The sequence below is a fragment of the Nyctereutes procyonoides genome, unplaced genomic scaffold, assembly GCF_905146905.1.
Source record: "Nyctereutes procyonoides isolate TBG_1078 unplaced genomic scaffold, NYPRO_anot_genome, whole genome shotgun sequence".
Classification (NCBI taxonomy): Eukaryota; Metazoa; Chordata; class Mammalia; order Carnivora; family Canidae; genus Nyctereutes; species Nyctereutes procyonoides.
In genome coordinates this window covers 53,701,687-53,724,614 of record NW_026575046.1, presented here as the reverse complement: position 1 = coordinate 53,724,614, position 22,928 = coordinate 53,701,687, and the positions used below count along the sequence as shown (strand labels likewise).

General features: G+C 47.1%; 1 protein-coding gene across 3 annotated transcripts in view; it reads left to right on the top strand.

Moving 5' to 3' along the window:
• The first annotated feature begins 8,957 nt into the window (after positions 1 to 8,957).
• The window catches only part of BMPR1A (bone morphogenetic protein receptor type 1A), a 141,371-nt gene continuing 127,400 nt past the window's right edge, over positions 8,958 to 22,928 (top strand). For all 3 annotated transcript variants that reach the window (XM_055325028.1, XM_055325029.1, XM_055325030.1), the window contains exon 1: positions 8,958 to 9,124. The gene's annotated coding sequence lies outside the window, so the exon portion shown is untranslated. The remainder of the gene's footprint in view (positions 9,125 to 22,928) is intronic.

Genomic DNA, 22,928 nt, shown 5'->3' with positions numbered 1-22,928 from the left:
GCTCGAGGGCACCCCGTTGGCTGGTTCTGATGGTTTTCATGCAATGATCAACGATCAAACGGGAATACTGATCTCTCAATTAAAAGCTGCTGGCTGGGAGTCGTTTTTAAAGAAGCAGTGGCTCAGAATGACTACCTTCTGTCTCAGACTCAGGGATTGGATAAAACCACCTTAGCCTGAAGCTTAACAGATGCAATTTTTTAATTAAGAAAGCAATACATATTTAATAAAATCCAAAAAAAAACATGTATAAACAGGAAGAAGAAAAAAGCAATCCTAGTCCCACTACCTGGAGACAACCACTATTATCATTTTGGCTTATTTTCTAGGGTTTTATTTTATTTTTATTTTCTACTCTTTAAAAACTTTATTATTTATTTTACTGTGGTGAGAACACTTATCACGTAACTGTAATGTTATACCTCGTGAACAGCAACCCTCTATTTCTGGCACTTTGACACGTCCACCAAGACTTCGCTGGCAGCAAACTATACCAGTGATGCCTGATAGCCGTCTGTCTGCCCTTTGTTTTGCATGGTGAGAACAGGAACAGAGAAGAGTCGGTTCGGGAGACGGGCTCAGATACGGTTCAGGAGGCCCGAGCCGAGCAGGTCACAGGCGCTACCACCGGGGCCAACAGAACTTTCCGTGAGGTTGGAAATGTCCTCTAGCCACACTCTTCCACGACGGTCACCACTAACCTCACGTGGTGATTGAGCACTAGGGGGCCTAGGGTGAGAGACTGATTTTAATTTTATTTACTTTGAACTGAGTTAAAATGTACACAGTGACACACGGCCAGTGACTATCGCACCCCCTGCAGTTCAGGCCCCCACAGGCTCTTAGAGATGGGTCACTTGCTGGTCCCAAAGTGGGCGACGGGCAGGGACTGACACTTGGCACCAGCAGGCCGCATCCGTCATCTCCCATAATGACGTAGCTCAGAATACTCCTCAGCGATGACAAGGGCCACTCCAAGAAAGAAAAATATGGAGACAGGCTCACAATTAGTCTCTGGAAAGGAAGTTGGTCATTAGCCACCTTCTGACATCCTAGCAATTAGCCAGTCCTGGGAGAAGAGCAGGTATCTCCAGAGAGGTGCCAAATAAATAGGAGATAAGAGACTATAAAAATGAAAAGCCTTTCGGTCTTTCATCACAGGATAATCCAATGCATGTGAATTAATGGCAAAAGGCTCGCTAATAGCCTCTGTGAGGAAATAGGAGCAGTGTAGCAGGATATCCTTTTTCCGCACTAAAGCACCCAATTCTTTCAATTTTATATACAGCGGAAGCAATTAATTGTACTAGAAAGAAATCCACAGCTGGCTTTTCCTGATGGCCCCATAAGCTACGAGCACTATTGTTCAGCTTCCGGGATAGATGTAAAGTCATTCTACTGCGCCGCCGAGATTTTTCTGATTGTTTGGTTTGACTTTTCCAAAGACAAAAACCTGGGTAACATCCACGTTACAATTCTTCTGGTCGTTGCATGTTTTCAGTATAAGCAGCTGTCAAAAAGTTACTTTTTTATTTGTAATATAACCCATGCCTGTGACTCGATGCTGGTGTTTCTTCTGAACTTTGTGACTGAATCCCAAGATATTCACTTTTGTTTTACATGTTTATATACAGTTGAACTGTGCTGTTTCTGCTTTTGTGGTTAACATTCATAGTGTGGCTATTCGAGGATTGTGCATAACAAACAAATAAGATTATATGTCAAAACCTAGAAACTCAGCATTTCAAACTATTGGCCTGTATAGTGTTGCTTTGCCTTGTAGATGCCTTAAAACACACTGTATTTCATCAATTCTTAGATGCACATTTTTGGACATTCCATCATCTTTGAAATTCGAATGTCTTACAACAGATAATGTGTCAGAGTTTACTTTAATTGGCAGTGTTTTTCTTTCCTAGTTGTACATGAAATAATGCTTCTTACAACCGATAACATCTTAGTTTTGATGAAATATGTGTGTATATGGTTAAATTTTTATTAGAAGGGTGTATTTTTGTAAGTATAACAATGAAACAGCTTTTGTTATTTTTTAAATATAGTTTTTTAAAGATTTTATTTATTTATTCATGAGACACAGAGAGAGAGGCAGAGACACAGGCGGAGGTAGAAGCAGGCACCATGCGGGGAGCCCGATGCGGGACTCGATCCCGGGACCCCGGGGTTACGCCCTGAGCCAAAGGCAGATGCGCTTAACTGCTGAGCCCCCCAGGCAACCCGAAACAACTTTTGTTATTAAGAACATCCACTTTGATCAAATAAATAAAATTTTTGACTAACCACACATCTCACATGGGATTCTCACTGACTTAATTCTGACAAATACGCATCCTGCCATTTTCATTTACCCCAAATGCCTTGAAAGGTATAAGGTATTTTTTTAAAAAAAGATTTTATTTATTTATTCATGAGAGACACAGAGAGAGAGAGAGAGGCAGAGGGAGAAGCAGGCTCCATGCAGGGAGCCTGACGTGGGACTCGACCCTGGGTCTCCAGGATCACGCCCTGGGCCGAAGGCAGGCGCTAAACCGCTGGGCCACCCAGGTGGCCCAGGTATAAGGTATTAGTAAGATACGTTACACGTATATAGTACATGTACGTATTATTATATGTTAACATCATGTAAAACGTATAATGTTAATTAAAAAGCTGGTTCTTCAAGCAAGCCTGGGATGAGGCTCCCTGCCTGCAATTGGGGTGGTAGCTTTCTGGGGTTCAGCAGGGCCAGGTGGAGGTATTAGGCTGCATAACCCCAGGGAGCACCTTTCCTACAGAGCAGGATCCAAATGGTGTCAAGTCCTGCAACATAAGCACCCTGATGCTCAGTGCAGTGACCACGGCAACCATGCTAAGAGCCAGGGAAGGGAGGGCGGAAAGGAGGGAGGAATGCCCTCTCTGACCTTGAGGCAGCCTGGCAGATGCGCTGAGGAGTTTGGGACCACCTCTGACTCTGGTTGGACTTTGAAAACAAAGGATTGGCAGAGGCAAGGCTTTCGTAATTACAGTGGTAGGCCCCAGCGTGGGGCTGCTGTTTTGAGACCCCCCGCATGCTGACAGTCTTTACCTATCCTTCCCCAGGCTGGGGGGCTCGGAAGCCCCTACTCACACGTAAGAGAATCAAGGTATAAAATCTTATTTAGGAGAGAGACCTAGGAAACTATGAAAAAAAAAAAAAGAGACTATGAAAAATGTCAATGATATAGAGAGAAAAGCCTAAGGGGTTTAGGATGGAGCCATCGAGGATGACTCCCACAAGAGGTGGTACTTGGGCATCGCAGGCAGGAATCACATCAAAAGAATGAATGTGGCCCATGTTGCAGGGTCAGAGAGACCAGCCTAACAGAATATTGCCACACGTCGGTGGCTCCCAGATGTTTGATCACAGTATTGTTTAAGAGAAAGCTGGAAAAACTGAGCAAGAGCAGTTAAAGAGGGAATGACCAAGTCAGAGGACAGCTCGTACAATTCAGGTAGACAGTGAGGAAGACAGGTGTCAAGGCGGGCAGCAAACTACATGTAAAATAATCTACATTTTTATAGGAACACTGACAGGTATTGGCTGCTGGTTGAATATCTGTATGATCATGCTTCCCCGTGAAAGAAGTGAGGAAGTTGTCTTAAAGAGCATATAGAACTCTAAAACTCAAGTTGTATTTATTGAAAACCAGCTGTTGGAATTCAAAGTTAATGATACAACCCTGCCTTAGTTGATAAAAACAAAATAAATGAGTAAGGGCAAACTAGCAGTAGAGAACAAAATGAAGTATCAACAATCTGCAGGGCAATAAACCTTGACTCAGAAGCAAATATCAAATGAAGGAGTTATCTGCAGGTCTTTTTTTTTTTTTTTTACTAGATTTTAAAACTTTAGAAGATCCTGTCCAATAAAATGCCAGTGCATTCAGTCATTCATCCACTAAGTATTCACTAACCACCTACTGGCGTGCCAGGCCATATGCTAGATCCTGGGGATACAGGGGAGTGAAAATAAGATGGTCTCTATCCCCCAGAACTTTGTGTTCAGCAGAAGGACAGGCACCCCCAGCGTGTGTGGTGGATAAACTAGAATGCCTGGTCGCATTGGTGGCACCCCCCACACCTGGGACACATCTGGGTAACCATGCAGGCCACAGAGAGCAGGTACAGTACAGCTGCTCATGACTCAGCACTCCTGATCCAGGACTGCACTTCCCCGTTATCTCAGCCGGGATCTTTACCACAACACCTTGTCTTCCTTGACTAGCCATTCACAAGGTAATCACCCTCAGCTCCAGAGGCAGGGGTTTCTGCGCTTCTGGTCCCAAAGAAATATTTGAGTAGAACCAGTGTTTAGGAGCAGCAAGTAGAATCAGATATGGGTTTTTACACACACACCTCCTATACTTTGGTAACCAGATAAAAGCAAACACACACACACATAATACATATAGTTGTTTTTTGTTGCTGTCTTTGTTTTTAAAGATTTTATTTATTTATTAGAGAGAGAGCGAGAGAAAGAGCATGAGCAGGGGTGAGTGGAGAAAGGGGCGGGGCAGGGGGGAGAAGCAGACGCTCCATTGAGCAGGGAGCGCCATGTGGGTGAGGATCCCAGGACCCTGGGATCATGACCTGAGCCCAGGGCAGACAACCGAAGGAGGCACCCAGGCGCCCCAGTTGTGTTTTGGTTTTATCTGGTTAACAAATAACCAAAGTACAGTAAGTCATAAACCCACTGCTCTCGGGAAAGGGAAACGCAGGGTGAGGGACTGCTAAAAATGGAGAAGGAAAAGATTTACTGCGGGGCTGGGGTGGGGAGGCCCCAGCTCCAGGTGCGGGGTGAGAGGAACTCCAGGCCTCTAGGCAGTGCCTGATAGCCAGAGAGCTGAGCAAACAACAGGTGGTAGTCCGGGAGAGCAGCAGGCATCAGGACGTCCAGCCTGAGGTAATGGGGAGAGGAGGCCTAGCACATGGGCAGAATACGGGCAGAGGAAATCTGGAACAAACAGCCGGAGGTCACTAAGTGTTGCCACCAAGGGAAACCATGCACAGCAGAGTGCATTGCAGGGCTGGGGCCGACTGGAGAGAGCAGAGTCCAGGCAGGCAGAGAAACCTCAAGTTCCACATGGGTTGGGAGGCCAGGGCTTCAAGCACAAGGAAAGGGCTAAGAAAGTCAGTTCTAAGAAAGGTGCCGCGGTCGGGGCTCCCCAAGCACGTCTGGGTCCTGGCTTGGGCCTGGGGCTCTGGGAAGCCTTCCTGCCACAGGGCCAGGGGACGACGAGGGTCTGTGGACAGGGGTGCGCCCAGAGCGTGGACAGGAGGACTGTGACTGCGGCTGGGTGGGATCGAGGGGTGGCTACTCTGCAGCAAGAGCCTCGGTGAACCATCTTTTAATCCCTGTACACAAGTGCTTTCAAACAGGAGTGGAAATGGAAAGAGGAGCAAGTGATTGAGAAGTCAAAATAGGAGGAAAAGTAAAGAAGTCCGTTACCAAGAAAAGGTTGAGATTTTTTAACTGTACTTTGGGCACTGATTTGTAGATGACTACCTTGTTCTTTTTTTTTTTTTTGACCACCTTGTTCTTAAACACAACTTCTGTTTCGGCTTGTTCCTTCTAAACCACGACAGGCGTTACTAACCAGTACAAGAACGTGTCAGTGTCCACGCTGAAAAACGTAGCTGTTTCCTCTCTTTGCGATGCTTTTGTCCATCTAACACTGGGTTTTAAGCGAACCTCAAGTCTCATCGTGCCCAGGGCATTGCTGCCCTCGCTCCTCCTTGCTGGGCTCTGACTTCTCCCCGTAGCCACAGCCTTAGCTCTGCCTTTGCCTCACACAATCTTTACAACAGGAAAATGACTTTGGATAGATTAACTTGGATCAATCTAGAACTACCGCCTTCCCTGAAAATGGTATAACCCAGTTGCCCTGACCCACCCTTATCCTTTTCAACATAGTCCATGCCAACCCTTAAAAGCTAGGTCCTTAATGACAAGGTTCAGAAATGCTTAGAGGAAATTCTATCCTTATCTTGCCCATTTGTTTGAGAGATATGAGCACTTGTGTGCCAGGAGCTAGGCTCTGAGGAAGCAGCTGAGAACGAGATGGACAAGGTCTTTGCTCTCATGGAGTTTACCTTCTGGGGGGTGGGGTGGGCGGGGGGGTGGGCGGGGAGGGCAGAGAAACTCAGACCATAAACTGATAACCAACCAAACAAGGTCATCTCAATTAGTAAAAAATGGTATAAAGAAAACAAAATTGGGCGGTGTTGGGTGCTAATTTAAGACAAGTGATCAGGGAAGGTGTCTTTGAGCACGTGGGGGCTGTAGAAGGGTCATTTTACATTCCCAACTAAGGCTCCGTGATTGGAGTACGCAGCCTTGACTCTTGGGGCCTTATACCTCAAACTGTGCAGAGAAAAAAAGCCCACGTCCAGCCAGGCCTATTAACATGCTTAACAGGAAGCTGTCACGTTAGAGAACGTTCAATGTGTTAGATCTGTTAAACTTGGACCTTGAAGTGTTGCCTGAATCTGGGGGTCAGATAATAGGTGTCCAGATGTTTCCTTGGGCTTCCTGGCTGCTCTGCTCATTTAGTGGGCAAACTGGAGAAACAGGCTGGCGTGCATGCACATGCCAGGAACTAGAGGGCACGCTGTGCCTGGCTCAGGTGTAGGCAGGCAGGTTGCCGGCCGCGAAAATGCTAAGGTTTTAAGCTTGGTCACCGGGTGGGCTTTCTCTACGGAGAACAAAAGGATGCTGAGTAAAGTCTGAAAGACTTGAACAGAGGAGAGGCAAAGGTGCCATGACTTGCAACGTGGGGCCTCTGTTTTGCTGCCATTTCTACACATAACAAAACCCGGGCAACACCGATTTCTACGTTTCAGAAATCTGATGTACTGAAGTTTTAGCCTGAGATTCTTGTCTATTTTATGGACTGATTCATATGCCCCCAAATCAAAGTAGGCTTCAAAGGGTATATTAACACACTTGTCATGACTTTATCTGCCATGACACAATGCTCAGCATACGTCAGTGAGTTCTTTGGCCAATGAGTCTGAATCTCCTTAAGCAAAAGGTTCACTCTTTCCCCTGAAATTAAAGCAGAAATATCAAAAACTCGAAAGTGACGTTTTAATTGATGCACGAAAACTCTTATCGCACATCCTCTCTGCCCAGCAAGACACTACAACCCGTGACTCTCAAACTTGAGACACCCCAAGAGTTCATTAAAAAAAAAAAAATTAAGAGAATAACCAGAGTTGAAAACAAACACTTGGAATTATAGAAGGTATCTGAGGCATCAAGGACAAAGGTGGTTTGAAAAAGGGAGGAGGAAAAGAAAAAGTCTTTAAACAAGAATGTAAAAGAATTTAGACATTTAAACAAGATTAAAAGGGAATACTCTGGAATCTAAACATCTCTTTAGGGGAGAATGTATAAAAACAAATAGCAGTGCCTGGCACATTCTTTTTCTCCCCTCTTTCCTTTTCCCTAGCTGCAAAAGGGACTTTATAAAAGGGCCTTAAGAGGAGTCAGCTTTTGTAGCGACTTCATTTACCGCGCTACAAAGTTGCAACATTTACCAAGGGGACTCGGGCCACTTCGGGCCGTTAAAAGGCGGCCTACGGCTTCCCCCGGGACCCCGGGACGGACTACCTGTGCCCGCGCCGGCCCCGAGGGCGGCTAGGGAGGCGGTGACAGCTCCCCGCGTCTTCCAGGCCGAGGGCACGCGACGCCCGGCAGGACGCGGCACAGGCCCCGCAGGATCCGCAGTCCGCGGCCTTCAGCCCTGCACGGCCACCCCCGGGCCTCGCGCCCCCAGGACACCGGCCCCCTCGGGATCCCGCGCCCGCCCTGCGCCCGCCCACCAGCCCCGGGCCGCTGCGCCGCGGGGTGTGGGTGCGGGGGCTCCCGGGGGCCACGACCGGGTGCGCGGGGGAGGGGTCGGGAGGTCCGGGGCCACGACCAGGTGCGGGGGGCGGGGCGGGTGGTCCCGAGCTCACGACCAGGTGAGGGGGGGAGGGGCCAGGGGGTCCCGGGGGCCACGACCAGGTGAGGGGGGAGGGGCCGGGGTTCCCGGGGGCCACGACGGGGTGCGGGGGGAGGGGCTGGGAGGTCCAGGGGCCCACGACCGGATGCGGGGGGCGAGGGACCGGGGGTCCCGGGGGCCACGACGGGGGCGGGGGGAGGGGCTGGGAGGTCCGGGGCAAGACGGGTGCGCGGGGAGGGGCTGGAGGTCCAGGGGCCCACGACCGGATGCGGGGGCGAGGGACCGGGGTCCCGGGGGCCATGACGGGGTGCGGGGGAGGGGCTGGGAGGTCCGGGGCCACGACGGGGTGCGGGGCTGGGAGGTCCGGGGCCACGACGGGGTGCGGGGGGGAGGGGCTGGGAGGTCCGGGGGCCACGACCAGGTGCGGGGGGCGAGGGACCGGGGCTCCCGGGGGCCACGACGGGGTGCGGGGCGGGGGAGGGGCTGGGAGGTCCGGGGGCCCACGACCGGGTGCGGGGCGGGGGAGGGACCGGGGGTTCCGGGCCCACCGCCGGGTGCAGGGGGGAGGCCGGGCCCGGGCGGCGCGCAGTCCCCCCCGGGCGCCGTGTGCGCGGAGGCCGGCCGCCAGGGCGGCGGGGGGCGGCGGAGGAGACCCCCCCCCCGCGGCCGCGCGGCGCCCCGGTGCCGTCCGCCCGCCCTCCTCCCCGGCAGCGGGGCGCCGGACCTCGCGGCCCCTTCGGGCGCTTCCGCCGCGCGCTCGGCTCCCTTCGCGCCCGGGGCGGGGCGGTGCGTCCAGTGCGCGCGCGCGGCCGGGACCCGCGAGGCCCGCCCCCTCCCCCCCCCCCCCCCCCCGGCCCGCCCCTCCCCCACCGCGGCGAGTGTCGGCGGCGGCGGCTGCCGAGATTGGAATCCGCCCGCTGGCGCTCGGCGAGGGCGGAGGGCGGAGGGCGGGGCGAGGGGAGGAGGCGGGCAGGGGGGCTGGGACTCCGGCGCGTCCGTCCGCGCGAGACGACGACCGCAGGGCCGCGCGAGGGGCGACCGGGCCGGGGCCGCTGCACGCCGAGGGCGGAGGCCGACCGGGCCCCGCCGCGCCCCCCGCTCCGCGCCGAGGGCCGGACGATGAGTTCCCCGGGGGCCGGGTGAGTTGGCGGGTCGGAGGGGGGCGGCGGGGGGGGGCGAGGGCGCGGGGGCGCAGGGGGGCGGCGGGGGGGCGGGGGCGCAGGGGGGCGGCGGGGCGGGCGGCCCGGCGGGGTCCCCGGCGCCCGGGGCAGTGTCAGGCCGCGTCCCCCGGCCCCGGCGCCCCCCCGGCCCCCTGTGCTCCCGCCCCGGGTCGGGCCGGCGTGGGGAGGCGGCGTGCGCGGAGGCCGCCCGCAGGGACGCGTCTCGGATCCTTAAATGGAAAGGCGCTCGCCTCTGGCGCGGAGCGCGCGGGCCGTGGTGCGGGTGCGGAGGCGCGGGGGGCCCGGGGGGGCACAGGGTCTCCGGGTCCCCGAGCCTCACCTGTCGCCCCGCGCGGCCTCCCTGCCCGGGCCTGTGGCTCCGCGCCGCGGCCCTGGGAACCTGCGCGGGCGCCCCTCCCCTCCCCTCCGCTCCCCTCCCCGGCCGGCCCCGCGCGCCCCTGCAGGTCCGGGGAGCACCCGGCGGGGTCCTGGCGCCGCGCTCCTGCCCGCCCCGAGCGCCGCAGCTCTGCTGGCCCCGGCGGCCTCCAGCCCCTGGGTGCACGGGGCGACCTGGGACGTCCACCTGCGTGACGTCACCCAGCCCCCCGCCCCCGGCCGCCGGGTTCCCCGCTCCGCGCGAGCCGGGTGGGCAGCAGGGCCTCCCTGCAGTCGGGAGCCGCCGGGGGCCGCCGGGCCAGGAGCCCCCAGCACCCGCCGAGCCTCCCCGTGCGGAGCCCCACGTCCGGGGCAGCCCCTCCTCCTGGAAATGCTCGCTGTTTGGTGGCTCGAGTTGCAGAGCGGCTTCTGCACCGTATTTACTTGGAAGGAGACTTCAGCTCGGATGGGACTTGGTGCTTATCGCTGTTTTCGGTTGTTGACATAAAAAAGTTTGTGAACCAGAATTATTTAAGTATCTAAACTCCTAGCTAAAAAAAAAAAAAAAAAAAAAGAAAGAAAAAAGAAAAGAAAAAGAAAAAAAGAAAAGGGCAGTTGTGAGCCAGAAAGAGGTCCCATCTACAAAAGGGTGATTGAAATTCAGAATACTCTTTTCATGGAACCGGAATGCCACCCGGGTTTTCGGGGCCCTGTCCCCTCCCCCGCCACGGCGCACAGTATTCGTGGAACTCATTTCAAGCTTTTTCTCATTTCCCCACACCCTTTTACTGAAAAGCTCGAGGCATTCAGTGGGAGCTCCTTCCAGAATTACTGGGCTGCCTCTGTCATCTGCTTTCCTTCCATCTCACTGCAATGTTTTTTATCCTTCCTACTAGTTAACACCTTATTTCGTTTTTTTTTTTTCTCCCCTCTCCTTAACTAGTGGGAGTTACTCTCCTTTGTCTTAGGGTGCTTGAAAGTACAAACGCGCTTCAGAATTTTTCAATTTGCAAAAGCCTCCCTTGAGCATGCTGCTCCCTCAAGCTGTCACGTTGCTGCTTTCTCCTTTTCAGATCCTATTAACGTTGAAAAAAGTTGTCTCCTTGTAAAAGTAGTATGTGTTCATTAAAGAAAAATTGTAAAATAACAGCAGAATTGAAATGAAATGAAAGTTCAGTCCTTCATAATGCCATCTCTGAAGATTGCCAAGAGTAGTTTACTTTTCCTGCGTTTACTTCCTGGCCGTCCATTCCCTTCTTAACCCCTTGTTTACTGCAGTTCACCTTCCTGAGGGTCACCCGTAACCAAAGAACACACCTAAGCCCCTCTTCTAAATCAGCTCCTTGAGCTTTCTGTGATATTTAACATCAACTTCTCATCCTTGAAATGCCTTTCCTTGGCTTTCCCCCCCGTATCCACTTTATTCAACAAACAGCCCTATTCTAACACGCCCTGCAAGGTCGTCGGATGCGACCACAGACACTGTCCTTGCGTTCACGGAGCTTCAAGTCTAGTGAAGGAGACGCAGATTGGAGAATGAATTCTATAATTAATCACAACTAATTATAATGAAAGTGCACAGTGTTTTAAGAGCTTAAAATGGAACCTGACCCGGTCCTGGTGGTGCAGGGACAATCGGGGAAGGCCTTAAAAACATCACTTTGGAACGATTCTGAAGGATAAATAGGAATTCAGCTAGCTGGACAGAGGACCCAGTGACAGACTGACGGGGTTCCTCTTTGCCTCTTTTCATTCTTCTCATTTAATGTGTGTTTTCCGGGTTTCACTTTGGAGATCACTTTTCTATCTGTCACTAGTCCCTTGGTGTTAGTGCTGTTCACACCCTTCGGTCTGAATTAATTCTCAGGTCTCTGTTCTCTGTTTCTCCTCTGCAGGCAAATCCTTGTTTTTCCCAGCTGCTGTATGCATGCATGCCTCTACCCGGTTGTTCTGGTTCCGGCTGAACTCCTCTTCCTTACCAAACTTGTTTCCCTGGTGCTCCTTATATCTGTTGATGTCATACCAAACCCAAACCTTTCCCCATTCCGTCACATCCTGAGGCCAGCATCTATTGTTTCTACTTTCGTGGTATTGTTCCTCCTTATTCCTGGTGATGCGGGTACAAGTCTTGATACCTGTTGGTATGAAGGTTGTAACAGTCTCATCAAATGAATTGGGCGACTTTCCTTTTTCTCATTTGAGGAGCTTTTTATTTATTTTTTTAAAGATGTATTTATTTCATTTTTATTATTACTTTTAATTTAGATTTAGTTAGCCAACATGTAGTGCATACTTTTTAAAAAATTTTTTTTTAAATTTATTTATTTATGATAGTCACAGAGAGAGAGAGAGAGAGGCAGAGACACAGGCAGAGGGAGAAGCAGGCTCCATGTACCGGGAGCCCGTTGTGGGATTCGATCCCGGGTCTCCAGGATCGCGCCCTGAGCCAAAGGCAGGCGCCAAACCGCTGCACCACCCAGGGATAGCTACAGATGTAGTGTTCGATAATTTATCAGTTGCTCTACAACACCCAGGGCTCATCACCAAATTACCCCATCCCCCTATTTATTTATTTTACAGAGAGAGAATGAGCGTGGGGGGAGGAGGGTGGAGAGAGAGACTCTCAAGCTGACTTCCCGCTGAGCTGATATGGGGCTCTGTCCCTTGACCTCAAGATCATGACCTGAGCTGAAACCAAGAGTCAGGCCCTCAACTGACAGGCGCCCCTTAGGAGCGTTTTAGACTGGAATTATCTTGAGAGTTTGGTAGACCTCACCTATAACACCATTCGGGCTTCATTTTTTTTTTTTTTTCCCCTCTGTAGAGGACTTTGAATATCAGTTTATTTAATAGCTGTTGATCTGTGTAGGTTTTCTATTTCTTGCGTGAGTTTTAGTGTTCAGTATTTTTTCCAGAGATTTATTTTTTGAATTTTCAAATCTACTGTTACTTGGTTTTCACATAATTCTTTTGCTTTAAATTTCTTTGATTTGATATATACTTGTATGTAACATTATATATTGCATATATATTTGTGTATTTGATGATTTCCCCTTTTTTGGCTAACTGACTCAGGTTCTCATCGCTCCTGAGCTGATCTTGCCTCCACTTCCACATTTATCTGGATTATCTTATGCAGTTGTGCTTAAGTTAATCTTGAAGCACAGTTTGTCATTTCTCTACTCAAGTTTCCAGTGTCTTCTATTAAATTAAGTCCTTTCCATTGGGTTTACCTCAGATTTCCTTTATTTGTATCTCCCAGTATTTTTGCTTTCTGCACATGTGCTTTTCCAAAAACCCTTTCTGAGGTCTTTCCCATTTTCTTCTGGGTGAAACCCCTTCTGAAAGAATTCCTTCTGAAGGAAGGGATTTTTTTTTGGCCAGTTTTTTATCTAATATTTTCTTCACTTAGTCTTTTTTTTTTTTAAGATTTTATTTTATTTATTCATGAGAGGCACAGAGTGAGAGAGAGAGAGAGAGAGAGAGAGAGAGAGAGAGGCAGAGACACAGGCTGAGGGAGAAGCAGGCTCCATGCAGGGAGCCCAATGTGAGACGCGATCCCAGGTCTCCAGGATCATGTCCTGGGCTGAAGGCGGCACTAAACCGCTGGGCCATCGGGGCTGCTCTTAATTTGTCTTTAAAAAAAAAAAAAAATCATCTTTATTGGAGTGCCTGGGTGGCTTAGTCGGTGGAGCATGTGACTCTTGATCTAGGGGTGGTGAGTTCAAGCCCCACGTTGGGTATAGAGATTACATAAAAATAAATTCTGCTTTAAAAATCAACTTGTAAAGTATCATATATACATAGTGAAACGCGTATGTTAAGAATGCAGTTCTGTGAGTTACTTGGATGGTGATGTGTATACAAGTATTAGTTCTACTACTAGATTGCAGACTGTAACGGCCTCTGTTGCCTATTAAAATGAATAAGTGGAGAAAGACCCCTGTCTAGCCTAGCAGTGGCTAGACATCGGTTCTAGTGCTGCTGATCTGATTTTCAGATTTAGGAAGCAGAGAGAGGGTCAGGGAGAGAAGGGAAAATAGGTTTCCTCTTAGGCTAAATTTTGAACTAGAAAGTCTTTCTTTCTTTTCTCTTCTACCTTTTATTGGTGTTTATATTTTTAGGATGTCTTTTTAATATCTCAGAGTCCGGGGATCCCTGGGTGGCTCAGTGGTTTAGCTCCTGCCTTTGGCCTAGGGCATGTGATCCTGGAGTCCCGGGATCGAGTCCCACGTCAGGCTCCCTGCATGGAGCCTGCTTCTCCCTCTGCCTGTGTCTCTGCCTCTCTCTCTCTGTATCTCTCATGAATAAATAAATAAAATCTTTAAAAAAAAAATATCTCAGAGTCCATACTACCAGGTGAGTTACTTAAAAGATCAAATGCTAAGTTGTAATGAATTGTTATCAGTTACAAGATGCATCATGTTTTTATGGGCCACTCATAAGGAAAATCTACTTCTAGTTAATTTTAAGAAGTCATCTATTGTAAGAGGCACCCTAATTTCAGAGATGCTAAAATATGAAAAATACATGTGCCTTAGAGTTGACAAATAGGTTTTTTTTTTGTCAGCTACTCAAAGCTCCCATTCCTTTAGTACAGATTTTTTTTTTTTTTAAGAGGATGCTTGTTAAACCTTTTTAACAAGTAAAGGATTTGAGGCAGTGTAGAGAAATATTTATTTTGGATGGGGTGTCCTACAACTAGATAGGTCCGTCTGATTGTGAGGCACTTTGACCTCCAGCTTTCAGTAGTTTTCCCCCTTAATTTCTTTTGCTGAATTCATTTTCTGAACATACAGGTGCTCTGAGAACTGAATTTTCACAAAATAGCACACATAATGTAAAGGGGCATGTGTGGGAGAGTTATGATAGCCAGTTTTATGGATTTTTTTTTAAAGATTTATTTATTTATTTATTCATGAGAGGCAGAGACACAGGCAGAGGGAGAAGCAGGCTCCATGCAGGGAGCCTGACGTGGGACTCGATCTCGGGACCGCAGGATCACGGCCTGGCCTAAGGCGGTGCTAAACCGCTGAGCCACCTGGGCTGCCTGATGGACTATTTTAAAGAGAATATCTAGTAACTATGTGTCATCATTAACAATCATATACTTAGTTTTTAAAAAGGTAAATATAAAAAGAATTGCAAATGTTTGGGTATTTTACTAAATCATTGTATATCTGTTTTTATAGCTAATATTTTAAAGGAAATAGAAACAAAATGATGTGCCCAGAGATGCTCAATGGTGTGTTTTGTAGGTTAGAGTAGGGCCTTAGGAGATGAGATCACGGTGGGCCCAGTGGGTCCTCAAACCAAGTTCATACAGACTTGGACTAGATAAGGAAATTATTTTTGAGTATCATTTGTTAAAAACAGGTGAATTTGAGCTACTCTGATGTTGTTCCTTTTTTATACTTTTATGTTTCTGATGAAGGTTTTTTTAGAGATTTATTAAGAGAGAGCGAGAGAGCATGGGGGGCAAGAAGGCGGAAGGAGAGAAAGACTGAAGCAGACTCCCCACTGAGCACAGAGCCCAAAGTGGTGGGGCTGGATCTCACAACCTTGAGACCATGACTCAAAATCAAGTCAAAATCAAGAGTCGACGCTCAACCAACTTGCACCGTCCCAGTGCACTGATGAACTTTTTTTTTTTTTTTTAATGGCGTACATTTGTTATACTACTGCTAACGTGTGAAGCAGCGGAGCTCGGCTTTTGCTCTACTGGGTACAACTACTGGCTACTGATTAAGGAGGAGGATGGGGTATCTCAGGTGTAGGGATAAAATAGTCGTATTGGAGAAGGGAAGACTGAGGATGAGGACACTGAATCTTGTAGGAACCCTGAAACCTGTAGCACCTTGGCCCAGACTAGGATGGTGGCAGATAATTAGGGTCTAGAATGGCCGGGACTTAGTAATTAGCTATGGGCGAGAGAAGGAATGGGACACGCAGGAACGACTCGCAGATTTCCAGCCTGGAAACCTGATAGGGTAGAGATGAAAATGAGAGCTGGTTTGTGGAGGAAAACAGTTTGGTTTTGATAATACAGAGTTTAACAACCAAGTAGAGATTTCCACTTGGCAGTTGCTTGTATGGGGCTGGAGTTTGACACAAGTTAGGACTGTGGGCAGGTGTTTGGGAGCAACTGCCATGTAGGGGGTATATTCTATCAAGGAGAACTGGACAGCTCTCTCAAGTGACTTTTGCTTGCAGATGACAAATTTGCCTCATTATTGTAAAGGGTAAGAAGTCTTGTCACCCCCACTTCACGTTTTTAAAAGGACTAGAAATACTCTAGTATTCTAGATCCGTGTTGGATCCTAGTGTTCAGATGATACAATCAAGGGTCTTCTCTGCTCTCCACTCTTGGGGTTTGATTTTTATTTATTTTTTTATTTTAAAAAAATTTTTTTGGGGGTTTGATTTTTAGGCAGGTGCTGTCATCTGGCAGGGGACGGCCACTGCCTACTCCAGGCGTATGTGGCTCTTACTGCTATGGAGTCAAGAGGTGAAAGGGGCGCCTCTTGCCCAGGTGCATATACTCTGTCCCACAGAGAGATTCTGTTGGGACTGCGTGGGGTCCGGCGTGGGGTGTCGTCCCTGGCCAGCCTAGTTTACTGGCCCGGAGCAGTCCGAGAGCCCGCTAGATGCTGGCCCCGATTGCCTTCCTTGAGCCGTGAGAGATGGGAAAAGTGGTGGTTTCCCCCAAAGAAAGGATGGCTCTGGGCAGGTGAACAACATAAATCCATTCTCTCTTAGCTCTTTTTTAAGGTCACTTTTTGAGTATTTGAAGAAAAATACACACATAACAATTTTGTGTATAATTACATGGTTATATTGTCCTGGTGTATAACAGCCAAGAATGGCCCAGAGAAATTCCAGGTTAAGACCTAGGTAGAGAAGGTAGACCTTAAATAATTTCACAAATACTTGCCTCATTGTTGTCATATTAAGATGGACACAGGGAAGTACAGGGAGCTTATAAGGGTGTACAGTAGGGAGACGTGGTGTTGGAGGTGCAGGTGCTTGGGTAGGCTTTCCTGAGAAAGTGGCCTGTAGCGTAGGACTAGACCAGAAAGCAGAGGGAGGATGTTTCTGGAAGTATTCAATAGTTTTTAAAGCAAACATTTTTTTACTTTTAAAAGTTCTAAAAGGAGTGCATCTCACGTGGATGACATGGGAAACATGAAAAATTATAAAGAAACAGCAGAGCACTTAGGTTTTGGCTTCCAAGTTTTCATAAATGAACATCTTACTGCTAAGTTAACTGTGCAGTCTTGGGTAGTTTGCTAAGCCTATCTGAATCTGTTTCCTTATTTTAAAAAGTGAAGGGTACTTGATGAACCTTCAGATAATTTTCTACTTAAAAAAAAAAAAGTAAAGAAAATTCCATGGCTTTAGTGCAGAGCAGTTTCTTGCTGAAATTGCAGGTCATGTAATGCTTTTGGCTGTGATGACATCACCGGGTTTCTGACTCTTGGCTGTCGAGTCCCTCTTCCTGCCCTGGCAGTCGTTGTAAGTGGCCAGGGGAATGGCTTGTGGCCAGTGCTGTTCTTTCATGCCCCGCTTTCTTATCTGATTTCTTGAGCGTGAATTTTTTTTTTTTCTTTAGCCTTTGCGCAATTTATCTGAAATGTTAGAGGCTCTCAGTTTTGAAGTTAAGAAGTCTGGAGGAGACTTGCATGGTTGTGATACTATTTTATGTATGTGAAAATTTGCAGGTAGTTTTCCTATTAGCAATTAATATTTTTTGTATTGTAGTCCAGCAGTTTAAGCCCTTGAATGTCTCAAATTTGCATTTAATTAAGAATATTTTAGGGATCCCTGGGTGGTGCAGTGGTTTGGCGCCTGCCTTTGGCCCAGGGCGCGATCCTGGAGACCCGGGATCAAATCCCACGTCGGGCTCCCAGTGCATGGAGCCTGTTTCTCCCTCTGCCTATGTCTTTGCCTCTCTCTCTCTCTCTGTGTGACTATCATAAATAAATTAAAAAAATTAAAAAAAAGAAAAGAAAAGAAAAGAATATTTTAGATTTCTGGCTAACAGAAGCTCTTGATAGGGAATGTTAAGGTAAAGGCCATTAAACTTTGGTAAAATTCTTAAAACATATTTTTCAAAAAATTGTTTAAAAGTGTCAGGAAATGAAAATATTTCAACGGTAACTATTCAGTTGTATCTTAAATCAACAAAATGTAGTTGCTTGATGGCAGATAATTCTTTACGATTCTTTTCAGTAATTTTTCATGTAATAAAAATGTTGGGGGGATCCCTGGGTGGCTCAGCGGTTTAGTGACTGCCTTTGGCCCAGGGTGTGGTCCTGGGGTCCCGGGATCGAGTCCCACGTCCGACTCCCTTCATGGAGCCTGCTTCTCCCTCCTCCTGTGTCTCTGCCTCTCTCTCTCTCTCTCTCTGTATCTATCATAAATAAATAAATAAATAAATAAATAAATAAATAAATAAATAAATCTTTAAAAAAATGTTGGGAAAAAACTGCGTGTAGAATTTATTATGTATGTATCTGAGTAAAGAAAAAGAAGTTATTACTTTTCCTGAAATAGTACTTTAGTCATCATTCCTACTTGTTAAATATTTTCCTCTGGTTTCTCATTTGCTTACAATATGAAATTCAAATTATCTGAGTTTGGCCTTTAGCTCTGGCCCAGTTTGCATTTTTGCCTTATTAATTTCCTACTACTATTTTATTAGCCTACATCATCTAAATATTCAGTTCTGAGTTTCTGTTCAGAGTCCTTAGACCTCTGCTGTCCACTACAGTAGCCAATACCACAGGTGGCTCTTGAACATTCGAAATGTGGCTGATCTGAATTATGCACAACATTTTGAAAATAGTACAAAAGAGGAATGTAAAATATCTCATTATGCTTTTAAAATACTGATTACATATATATTTTTTAAAGATTTTATTTATTTATTTATGAGAGACACACAGAGAGAGGCAGAGACCCAGGCAGGGGGAGAAGCAGGCTCCATGCAGGGAGCCCAACGTGGGACTCGATCCCGGGACCCCAGGGTCATGCCCTGGGCGGAAGGCAGTGCTAAACCACTGAGCCCCCCGGACTGCCCCCTATTACATATTGATATGATGCTGTTTTGAATATGTTGGATTAAGTAAGAGTAATATTAATTTCACCGGATTATTTTTGCGATTTTAATATGGTAGTAAAAGATTTAAAGTCACGCGTTCTAGGGACAGTGCTGCCTTGACGCTCCCTCCTTCTAGTCTGCTGACCTGAGTGCGTCAGGACCCCACCTGCTCTGTGAAGCCTTCCTCAGTGGTTCTCGCTGCAAAGCTCGTTTGCATCATTATTCAAGGGCAGTGTTTTGGGGTTTCTCGTACCATTTTTTGATACATTAGGTTTGTTTGTTCCTGGCCCTCTCGGCTTTTAGTGTAGCCAGACCTCAGGATGCTTTGCCGAACTGTATGGCCACAGAGCTTCCCTTAGTTTCTTCTCTTTCCAGAAGTTACATGCACTTGATGGAGATTCAGACCAGGAGTAGACCGTGGAAGTCTTCTGTGATCTGCATCGCTGCCCCCCCCATTGCCACTGTGGAGGGTGTAGAGATAAATGTCATCTTTCTTTTCTTCCCTTTAGGTTTATTTATTCATTTTAGAAAGAAAGAGCAGGAGGAGGGTCAGAGGGAGGAGGGAGAGGGACTCCGGCTCCCCCGGGGATGCGAGGGGTCCCTGTGGGCTGGGTCTCCCCACCCGAGATCGCGACTGAGCCCAGACGAAGAGCTGGAGCCCAACAGCTGGGCCACACAGGCGCCCCCCCCGCCCCCGTCAGGTTTTATTTAGTTAAGTAGTGTCTATACCGTGGGCCCCAGTTACCACCCTGGACCCAGGAGTCCGGTGCTCTTTGGACTGAGTCAGGCACCGGGATGAGTATAATCTTTCTTTCCGACTGCCTTTATTTTTTTCTTTTCTTCTCCCCATTTCCAGAAAACGAGGTGATATTGTGCATTCCTTCCTTTAACTTTGTTTTCACTACATAAATAGGACTCTTTCTGTGTCATGATCTGCTGATTTACTCATTCTTTTTAGTAGCCAAGTAATATTTCCTTTTATGAATATACCTTCATTTTATTTACCATTCTCCTATTGGTGACTATTAAGACTGTTTCCAGTTTGTTTTGGGTTTTTTAGAAACATTGTCAGCGGTGTTGTGTGCTCGTACATGTCCCGTGAGACTACTTTTATAGGATGAATTCTTAGAAATATGTTTACTGTAGGAGAAGCCATGCGTGTCTGCTACGGTGCCAAACTGCTGCAAAACCTTTGTGACGATTTACTTTCCAGCCAACAGTGTTGGAGTATTTTGCTCCCACCCCTCACCAACGCATATTGACATCAGTCTGTTTTAATCTTTTTGCTAGCCTGCCAGCTGAAAAAACAGTATTATAGTTTTAATTTCTGTTCCTTTGATTAAGGTTGAGAGGAGTTTTATATGTTTGTTGGTTCTTTGCATTTTTCTCTCCTCTGTTTATTTTCCTAATCTTTTTTCTTACTCATTTTGTAGAAATTCTTTTTGGGCGTATGGATATTAACTCTTCCCTTGGCATATTGCAGTTCTTTTGTCATTTGTTTTTTATTTTTGTTCAGGATATATAAAAAATTCCTTTGATTTAGGAGCGTTTAGAAATTAAAAAAATAAAAACTTTAAGTTGTCTGATACTCTCTACTTATTTTATAAGCTCCTTGGTGACTGACTTTTGTCCTAAAATATTTTGTTTTGTCCTGGGTACTAATTCAGTGCTTTGTACACAGTGAGTGTTCAGATAATGTACATGTTGATGGTGAGGGGGTCCAGAATACATCACTGTGGCATAAAAATTATTTAGGGTTAAAGGTATTTGAGAATAGGCTTTTTTTTCTGAGCTTCCTTATTTGCCTCAAAGCATAGCCTTGAAGAAGAAATCATCACAGAGCTGCTCCCCAGAGTTTTGAAACCAGGGGAGATTGACTCTCATCCTTAGAGGGGAGAAGAAAGAGAAAGTAGCACCACACCTAAACTGGCATTGTCACATACATCCTATCCATCCTCCCAAGGGCCCATCTATCTTTTATCCTAAAAGTCATTTGTCTTCCCATAGGTGCCCTCCTCCCCTCTCCTTCCCCTCGTAACACTGGGGCCTCAAATTCTGTCTCTCTAGTCGCATTTTTCTGTAAAAGCTGGTGAGTGAATAAAGATCTATCTTTTCTTTTGCTAATCTGTCTTTTGTCAGTTTAATTTGCAGGTCCCCCAACACAGAACTTTTTTTTTTTTTAAGATTTTATTTATTCATGAGAGACACAGAGAGGCAGAGAGACAGGCAGAGGGAGAAGCAGGCTCCATGCAGGGAGACTGATGTGGGACTCGATCCGATGTGGGACTTGATCAAGTCCCGGGTCTCCAGGATCATGACCTGAGCCAAAGGGAGATGCCAATCCGCTGAGCCACCCAGGGATCCCCCCCAACACAGAACTTAAGAGGGTAGAAGAAAAGTTTTACCTTCTTGGCAGTGGCCAGGTTGATTGTTTCTGGTTGCTAGGGCAAGGGATTATAAGCAAGTGAAATTTCTGTCTAAAAACAAAATTAAGTACTTTATTTTTTTAAAAGATTTTATTTATTTATTCATGAGACACACACACACACAGAGGGAGACAGAGAGAGAGAAGCAGAGACACAGGCAGAGGGAGAAGCAGGTTCCATGCAGGGAGCCCGATGTGGGACTCGATCCCCGGTCTCCAGGATCAGGTCCTGGGCTGAAGGCGGCGCTAAACTGCTGGGGCACTGGGGCTGCCCAAGTACTTCAAATATAAAGAACATAAGTCAAATTTCTTTAAACTACATTTTTTAAAATATAGTCTTCAAAACTACAAATATCTGAAATGAAGTGCAATGTACTATTATAAAGAGACATTCCCCCTTCCTGATTATAGTCCCACAGTTATAATATAATGCTGTTTCTTAATCAAGTGGCATCATTACTCTAATGGTGTTCACTAAGCTTTTGTTCTTCCTAAGTTATTCACTGTTTCCTATTCTTTCTTAGCATCTTACCAGTTTGTGTAGAAGATGGTTTGTGACAGGTTCTACTGGTCACATCATTCAGAAGAAATAAGAAAAGGTCACACAGTTAAGATTAAGTAAAATTTTTATACAAAGAAGCTGCTAATTGCTTAAAAAGATAAAGGGATCTTGATATGATGACAGGTACTTTCTGTTTATCTGGATTCCAAATAACTTAAAACGTTCATTAAACCTTGAATTATTTATCTGCTTATTAGTTACCTATCTCTGTATTTACTGTGTTCCTTCCTTTCTGCTGTTTACTGGGTTTGTGACCCGAGCTCCACAAAGTAGTTAATCCTCTCTAAGCTTCATTTCCTCATATGTAAAATGAGGATAATAATAGTTTCCTCTCGTAGTTACTGTGAAGACTAAATGAATTAATACAGTTAAGCACTGAACACTATTTTTGCTGTAGTGATGGCTAATGGATGTTAGTGGGGATGAACGTTTGAGAGAGGATTTGTGTGGGAGAAGGGGCGGAAGCAGTTAGGATGGCTTGTATGTCTAGGTCCTTGAAGAGTAGACATAATCCTGGTGCCTTCTGGAAGTTTGTGTTATGTTTAGGTACATGGACATCTGAATTTGCAAAGTACTCTTGTGTGTCAGCAGTACTGGCAAATTGATAATGGGAGATTTCCTTGCTTTTTTTGGTTTTATATGTTCAGAATCGGAGGCTAATGAAGGTTAATTGCTTCACCAAGGTCAAACAAGTAAGAATAAGAAGTAAACGGGGCTCAGGTCGGGATCTCAGGGTTGTGGGATGGAGCCCCTGCATCAGTGTAGGCTCCGTGCTCAGTGGGGGGTCTGCTGGAGATTCTCTCCCCCTCCCCCTCCATACTTGCTCATTCTCTCTCTAAAATAAATCTTTTTAAAAAATAAAAGTGTGGAATTTTAGGGCGCCTGGGTGGCTCAGTTGGTTGAATGTATGACTCTAGATTTCTGCTTGGGTCATGATCTCCGGGTCGGGATCGAGTCCCATGTTGGGCTCTGTGCTCAGCAGGGAGTCTGCCTGAGGTTGTGTCTCTCCCTCTGCTCCTCACCCCTGTGGTCTGTTTTTCTCTCTCTCAAAATAAATAAACAAATCTAAAAAAAAAAATACCCAAAAAACTAAGAAGTAAGTAGCATCAGACTTTCCTAATTAGCTCAGAATGGGGAGTAGGACCTCAGACTTAAGAGTAAGGATTCGACGTCCTAAAGACATCCCCAGCACTTAGTGGCCTGAATCCTTTGGGGCCTACCGGGGTGTGATAGAGACCTTTTGGAGCTGGCGTCCCCACAGGGGCTAGTTGGCCTAGACAGGGAGCACTGTGCATACTGTCCCCTTCTCGCTCCCTTG